The sequence below is a fragment of the Alligator sinensis genome, unplaced genomic scaffold (genome assembly GCF_000455745.1).
Source record: "Alligator sinensis unplaced genomic scaffold, ASM45574v1 scaffold104_1, whole genome shotgun sequence".
In the NCBI taxonomy this organism is placed as follows: domain Eukaryota; kingdom Metazoa; phylum Chordata; order Crocodylia; family Alligatoridae; genus Alligator; species Alligator sinensis.
This window is the reverse complement of record NW_005841867.1, coordinates 4,141,572-4,149,812: the sequence shown is the minus strand read 5'-3', so window position 1 is coordinate 4,149,812 and position 8,241 is coordinate 4,141,572. Positions and strand designations below refer to the sequence as shown.

At 45.6% G+C, this 8,241-nt stretch overlaps 1 protein-coding gene across 3 annotated transcripts in view; it reads right to left on the bottom strand.

Moving 5' to 3' along the window:
• NSG1 (neuronal vesicle trafficking associated 1) overlaps positions 1 to 8,241 on the bottom strand; it is an 80,143-nt gene that overhangs the window by 25,002 nt on the left and 46,900 nt on the right. For 2 of the 3 annotated variants that reach the window (XM_006016777.3, XM_025192507.1), the window contains exon 1: positions 90 to 172. The exons of the other annotated variant lie outside the window; for it this stretch is intronic. The gene's annotated coding sequence lies outside the window, so the exon portion shown is untranslated. Of the gene's footprint in view, positions 1 to 89; positions 173 to 8,241 lie in introns of those variants that run through there. 3 annotated transcript variants of the gene reach the window in all.

Here is an 8,241-nt window from a genome sequence, read left to right as displayed (position 1 = left end):
AGGCTGCTCCGTCCCCCCAGGATGCCCGCCCGGCCCCGCATCCCCTGCACCCTGCCTCCCTCCCTGCACCCCCGGCCCCGTGTCCTTACCGCGGGTGCGGTACGGTGCGGTGTGGTGCGGTGCGGTGCGGGCTCCCAGCCCTGCTCCTGCCGAGCGCGCGGAAATGGCGGAGTGTCGGCGCCGTGACGCAGCCGCCGCGTGTCTCGCACCAAGGGCCCTGCTCCGCCCGCCCGCCGCGGGGACCCGGCACAGCCCGTCCGGCGGGGATGCTGCTGCCCACCCCCAAAGAGGACATGGCATGTGTGTTTCCCACGGGCTCCCCCGAGCCTCTTTGTCCTCCCACGCGGCCCCGCACCCCGGGGGATCACCCGGGGGCCCGCGGTGCCCAGCCGCCCGCACAGCGCACCTTGGACCCCGGGCTGGTGATAGCCCCCCTGCTTCCTCCCTCCCGGGCTGTGATCGGGGAGGAAGGGCCATAAAGGACTGGCTGCCAGCTACTGAAATGGGAAGGGCAGAGGTAGCAGCCCTCTGAAAATGCGGCGCGGGAGCGCGGCTGACTGGTGCTGAGCGCAGCGTCTCCAGCTCTGCAGGATGTGATCACATCGCGGGGCTGGTTTGTGCTCAGTGCCCATAGAAAAGGTAAGGGTTAGAGACTGAGAGTTTATCCGTACTTGGGATTCAGCGGTTAGTCCACAGAAGCAGCTGTAACGCCACCGGTGCAAACATCCCAAGGTCGAGAAGGAAGGAGCAGTGCAAACCAGGGGCCGCCTTGTTTGTTTGAGCCCATTCTCAGAGCCACCTGTGGGTGCAAACACGGCTGTGTCTGTCTGATAGCACTGGCTCCACTGAGGGAATCAAGGCAGATCCCGAACACGGACAAGCCTTCACTTCAAATAAAAGTTCAAATCTTTACCCCAGGTGGCTGCTTCACATTCCTACTTGCAGAGAGCACACTTCTCTGAGGTTGAATTTAACCTTGAAAGCCTTAATAGGCTTTTTCTTTCTTTCTTTGCAATACCAGTAGTTTGGAGGTAAGGTTAGTAGAGGGATGTGTGGCCTCAGCTGCCTAAAATATTTTCCTTTCCATAGGAAACTGTCTATACTCAAAGTAAATCCAAGTTTTGATTTTTAGAAATGGTAAAATTAGAGTAATATTAGACTGAATATTGTGTGTGTCACCGCAAATGACTGAGGATGGGATTTTAATAAATGATCAATATTAGCTTAAGTCTCCTCTTGACTTCAATAGGAGCTTTTTTAAGCTAGACTGATTGAATCTTTTTGCTCATGGCCACTTAGGCTCCAAAGATGTAGCTAAGGAGAACTGATTAAACTATAAAGCGTGTTCACAGAGGCAGATTACACATCCATGTTTTTGTGCTCTTCGGTGGCATTCCTATTCATACATTGCTGCTCCCTGTGTGGCGCCTGCCCAAACCTGCAGCCTACAGACCAAGTCCAGCCTGCACGGTCATGTTATCCTCCCGGTGGGGCTCCTCAGGGGTTGGAAATTTGGCAGCAGGAGAGCAGTGGCAGCATTAATTGACACAGCTTCCAGAGTGGTGGTAATTAACACTGCCACCACTCTCCCACCAAATTTTGGGGTATATGGAGAGCCTCAGAGGACAGAGCCCCATGTTCCAGTGGATGGGCTTACTCCACAGTCAGTCTGGCACACGGAGTTGGGCCAGCACACTGGCTCCAGCCGTGGTCGGATCCAGCTCACCGGAACACCCCACAGTCAGATCTAGTGTGCAGGACTGGGTTGGGAAAGTGGGGTGCTTTGTGGCTGGATCCAGCACACCAGATCAGACCTGTGGGCTAATTCCACACTGGATCAGGTCTGTGGTCTGATCCCATCCATTGACTGACCCTGTGAGACTCATCCGGTCCATGTGGCTGAAAGGTTGAGCAGCACTGCTTACAATGATGGCCAGCCAGTTCCACATGCTTCTTACCTAGGAGGATTACCTAGTTTCTAGATCCAGCATCAGAGCAGCTAACTTCCTCTAAAGAGCCAAATAAGTCAGAGATGATCCTGGTGGTGAGTAAAATATTGGAAAGATCTGGATCCATAGCTACAGTGTGGAGGGGGCTAGATCCAGTGAAGGACTTTGGCCCCTGGAGTTGAATCCAGAACCTTGAGTGAGGTTCTCAGGTCCCTGGTCAGTGTGCATACCTTGGAATTGGATTTAGGTGCCTTGGAATAGGATCTAAAGGCACCAGCAGAGCAACAGGACTGCCTGAAGTCATGGTGTTCACTGCAGCCATCTAGACTTAGCCAACAGGAAAAGCTGAGGACTGGGTGAATCTTAAATCTTGTCTCTCGCACACCTTGCTCCAAGTGGCACCTCTGTACACTTGGGACCTATGCCCCTGATCTGTCTCCTGAAGACAAGTGCCTTTTCTTTGAAATAACTGAGCAGGATTCATTTTTTTTAAACAGCCCCTGAAGGAAGAGGAGTTGGTTAGGGTGGTGTGCCTTTCTGCATACTAACCTAATGGGCATCTATAATGTGGGAAACCCAATTAAAATCCTCCACTCTGTCTGTTGGCAACCAATATCTCCCACCAACCAGGAGAACCCAGTTAGAGGTTACTCTGAAGTTGCTCCTTGCTGCTAGGAATGTTTCTGTATTTTACATGAAGCAGTCCTGGGAACAGGGACCAGAATCCAAGATCTGCCTCCCGCTAAGTTTCTTAATGAGTTGTGCTACCTCATATGGCCCAATGCACAGTGGCTGTCTTTGTACCATGATACAGGTTCAACAGGAGGAGCGGAGAGTTCTCAGCCTGCAGAATAGCTGACAGCCTGGTGGTTAGGTGATCATATGGAAGACATGGTTTTTAATCCCTCCTACATCTGAAGAGAATTGAACCTGGATTTCTCATTTTCTGGTGAGGTGTTTTTAACTCCTGCCATTATGGCATACAAGAGGCCATGACATGAACCATGATGACAATATTTTTTAGAACTGGTAGCCAGCACTGCATTGATTCTGTCAATGCGTGTTCAATATGCACAGAGATTCCTTACCATATCTAGCTCCCCAGGTGCCCTGAGCAAAAGAATGCCTAGTTTTGGGGCTGATGCATGATAGGCACTGAGCTGACAGGCAGTTCTGGGCATATACAAAAGCAGAAGTAACAGGCAGCCAGGGTCAAAATGTGTGGCATGTATGAGTTTTTGGTTGTAGCCGTGTTGATCTAAGGACATGGGCACTCAGAACCTTGCCTGGCATATATGGGTGTTTCCAAGGTCAGATGGCAGTGGAGTGGGGTTTCAAGTTTGGTAGAATTTAGACACTTAAGTTCTTAAAGTCTACAATAGACACTGAGGCTATGCATAAAATTTTGTTTTCACTGAAGTTAATTGATAAAACTTCTAATTGACATCTGTGAAGCCATGATTTTATCCTCTTGTCTTCAGATTGCAAAACTGAGTGAATTTGACTTGGAAGTAATGAAAGACTACATGCAACCCTGCAACACCCTATGGGGAGAATCACTTTAATCTCAATTAAAGTGATAATACAAAGTATGGGTTTATTTCCATTTTTTAATGTGCTCTTTTAGGAACTTGAATATTACTAATTTCCTTTATCATCTCTTCTTTTTCATTATTTCCCAAATAACTGATTTTTCCTTCTGTTTCTCAGAGAACACCATCCAAATGGATTTTCCTTTCTTGACTATGCTTTTGTCATAAGCCTCACTGAAAATGTCAATGTCATCAGTATAATTCTGGGAAGTACAGTTTAATTAGTTATTCTGCTGGCTGGGTGATTATCCTTGCAGCAGCAAAACAAACTGAATAGCAGACCAGCATAAACTGTGCCAATTTTCCTACTTTTTCCACAGTTTTAAAAATTTCTCAGTGGAATGGCATATTTCAAAAAATGTGTATAGGATTCACAGGATACTCCAAAGCCAGCATACAGCATTTTAATACAGGTTAAATTTGGAGTCTGAACTGTTTGTTTGCATCTTTTTCAATCATTTGAGCTATCAATTATGATCTTTATTTAGAATCTTACATGCATAGTTTACCAAATCAGTTCTTCTGGCAAATATGACCAGTGTTAGTTCATACCTCTTGACTACATATAGGTTTCTTATGGAGTTTGTTCTGGTTGTTCTTTACAAGATCTTATTCCATTTATTTTCTTTATAGGTCAGTGGCCTAGGACTCAGGAGACCTGGATTCTATTCCTAGCTTTGCAACTAAGCAAGTTGGTTCGCTTCCCTGTGCCTTTGTTTCCTTTACCTGTTTTCCTTTCCTTTATCTGTCTTGTCTATTTAGATGGTAAGCTATTTGAGACACACTAATCATTCGCAAATTCTAAGTCAGCCAACAAATGCATTTCCAGCAAAAATAGTTGATATAGGGTATGTTTACTTTTCTAATATCCTATCTGTTGTGAATGGAACCAAAAATTACAACACAGTCAAACTACATACCTGGTTAACACGTATTAAAAAATGGAGCAGATAGATTTGCAGTTTTCCAAGAACTGAAATGCATATTACTCTGCACAGCTCAGTCAAAAAAATGGTACTTCATGGCTTTTATGTTACTTAGATGCAATCACCATGTGCCACAAAATGCTGCCTATCCGGTATATGAGAGTGGTTTGCAGCTCCTACTGAGCTGTATTCTCACAGGCAATAGTTGAGATAAATAAAATGAATAATATTTCTACTTTAAAAGATTAACATTTTATAAATTACTTGGATTTGTTAGGAAAAGAAAAATATTACCTATGGTGTAATGAAATCTACTCTCAGATGGAAGAAGGGCTTTTCAGAAACAATGACTACTGCAGTTGATCATTTTATTTTGGCAGACTTCTATTCCTCAGTATGCAAATAATTTTATTGAATTGGACAGATGAATAAACCATGGATGGATGAGTGTAATCCATTCAATGGTGTATGCAGCCAAAGCCACTTGAAGTACATCACAAATCCATATGATGGTCACAAGTGCACTTGACAATATAATACTGGGAACAAACCTGCAATGGCAAAGAGATTAAACAGATGACTGACTAGGTCCTTTCCATCTTTAACATCTATAATTTTAAATTGGGATCCCTGAGTTAGCTAAAAGAGATGCAAAATTAGCATGTACCTAAACAGCTCACTATTGATTATGCATCGGAGGAAGCCTGTGGGCCATTTTTATTCCAGAAAATGCATTTATTACGTTGTGCTCCTGATGCAACCATTTCAAACAAAATATGTAAGAGAGATAAAGACCTAATTATCGTCTTACATAAAACATACCTCTTAGCCATTTTTTCCACTGAATATGCCCAGTCTGTTCCAATGTCTGTTAGCATGAACAACTTTATCTTGGCTTGACTACATATCAGAATTACATAAACTGATTGCATATATCTTCCTGTCCTTCCATCAGTGTATAAGTTGTTCTACAGCTTTGTGCTACACAGTTCTGGAACAGCAATCAACTTTAAAAAAAAATTCCTGTCATTGCTAGGCTTAAAAAGACCCAGAGATGTTAATACCACACAGGAACCAACTTTTCTATAAGAAAGTGAACAATGCACTGTACCCAGCAGCTGCTACAATGAATGGGTTGGTGCCTTTTGTTCTAGCCAGCCCCAACTCCTGCTATAATGCTATAACATGACAAAAAAAATTATATCTATATATATATATTGGAGGCTGAGGAAAGTGGTATGTATAGTTGAAAAACCCTATAAATGGCATGCTAGATTCTTAAAATGAATAGTTGATGCAAGAGGACTTGTTAGCTATTTCATCTTCAGTGTATAAGTAGCAGTTGTCATAGATGGATTGCTACCAGTGGCCACAATAAAAAAATATAAGGAATCGGATAATAAATCACAAGTCAGTAGTTGGAGTTTAGTTTTGCTCTCCATTTCTCATGTTCCTTGGCAAGTCTCAGAAACAAAGTTGTCAATGAAAGAACCCAAGATGTAAAGGTATTTAGGCACCTAACTTCAGGTATAAAAAATGAATACTTTTAAAAATCTGGTCTTCAGTACAACTGGCTGCTACAGCCACTGCTTAGTGGAGTTTACATTTAATTCAGGGTTGGGCAATTATTTTGACTGGAGGACCAGATTAGTTTTGGTGAGCAGTCAAAGACGGCAAGGGTAGTCCTGCCCCTTAACAGGTGCCCTGCCCCCTGCTTGCCATCTTGGGACCAGAAGCTACCCTCTCGCCCCCAACCTTTGCCACCAGAAGTACCTTCTCCCTGCTATTCCCTGTCCCCTCCCCTCGGCCCCTGGAAGTACTCCTTTTGGGAGGGGGGATTTGCCATCTTGGACCCAGAAAAAAAACAAATCATATACTAAACATCAAACATCTATTTTAACATATTTTTATTTTATTTTTGTTCTTATTTAGGTGTGTTTGCATAGTGTATATAGAGGTGATTGCATAATAGCTCAAAATAAAGTCTTAATCTTGTATATTGTATGGCGGGGTGTGCAGTTTGTGAAGGAGTGTGGGGGGGATGAGTGTGGAGTTTGTGGGAGGGTGAGTGTGGGTGCCTACCACATGCCCCTCCTGGCGCACAGCCCTGCTGCTGCTTAGGGCACTCCTGGCCCACTGCAGGCAGAACTCCCCAGCAGCGTGCGGCTCCAGCTGAATCCCAGGAGCTGCACATGGCAGCATGGAGCTGACCCGGCCTAATGGCATACAGTTCCTGGCTGCAATGCTGGGACCCACACGTCACAGCATGGAGCCAGCCCAGCCCAGCCTGATGGCACGTGGTTCCTGGCTGCAATGCCAGGACCCGCACATGGAGGCACAGAGCTGGTGTGGCCTGATGGCATGCAGTTCCCAGCTGCAATGTCCCTGGAGCCCTTCTTACCTGAATTTCCACTCTTGGACTGAGGGAGGGATGGGAAACAGCCACACAGTCACCAGGAAGAAGCCTCTGCTAGTCAGAAGCTTCTGGTCTCCAGAAGCATCTGGGGGCTGGGGATGGTACAGGGCAGGTCAGGCTGGGGTTGGGGTTGGTTGCTCCACAATCAGAGCCTGAGTTGCTGCTGCCTTTTGCAGCCAGCACCTGCCATCTGCTTTCAGACAGGCAGCCATGGGCCAGTAGTCATTTCTTTTAGAAGGGCCCCATGGACTAGATAGAGTGACTTGGTGGGCCAGATGTAGCCTGCAGCCGTATTTTGCCTGCCCCGATTTATTTCCTAAGAACTTAAGGGTAACTAGGACAATTGGGCTTGCCGCTGCCAAAACTCCACTCATCACCAAAATCTCTTTCTGATGTCTCAATTGAAGAGGAGTTTTCAAAGTTAGCTACACAAAAACACTATTGGGAAAATAATTTCTACATACAAACACAATTATATACACCATTTACAGGCACAGAAAGCTTTTGGTTTACAACCCAGTGATAATCAGGGATCCTGGTTTTCCCCAATTAAAACCCCCCCCACAAATTCTCTGCTTAAAAACCCCAAATCCATGATTACAATGAAAGGCTACTATATAATAATGTCATTGCAAATCCCGGGACGTCATTCTCCCCTTGTACTCGGCCTTAGTGAGGCCGCAGCTGGCGTACTGCGTCCAGTTTTGGGCTCCACAATTAAAAAAGGATGTGGAGAAGCTTGAGAGAGTCCAGAGAAGAGCCACACGCATGATCAGGTCAGGGAAGCAGACCCTATGATGACAGGCTGAGAGCCCTGGGGCTCTTTAGCATGGAAAAGCGCAGACTCAGGGGTGATCTGATGGCCACCTATAAGTTTATCAGGGGTGACCACCAGTATCTGGGGGAACGTTTGTTCACCAGAGCGCCCCAAGGGATGACGACTAGGTCGAATGGTCATAAACTACTACAAGACCGTTTCAGGCTGGACATAAGGAAGAATTTCTTTACTGTCCGAGCCCCCAAGGATTTCTTTCCTGCCCGAGCCCCCCAGGTCTGGAACAGCCTGCCACCGGAGGGGGTTCAAGCGCCTTCATTGAACACCTTCAAGAGCAAACTGGATGCTCATCTTGCTGGGATCCTATGAACCCGGCTGACTTCCTGCCCTTTGGGCAGGGGGCTGGACTCGATGATCTTCCGAGGTCCCTTCCAGCCCTGATGTCTATGAAATCTATAAAATATATAGGTATCAGTGGAACACAATGTTTTCTTGAAATATTTAAAATTTCGAAGCAATTCAGAAGCTTACCAGTGCCTCAATCACTATAATAAAATAAATTCTGAATACTTATACATTTTGG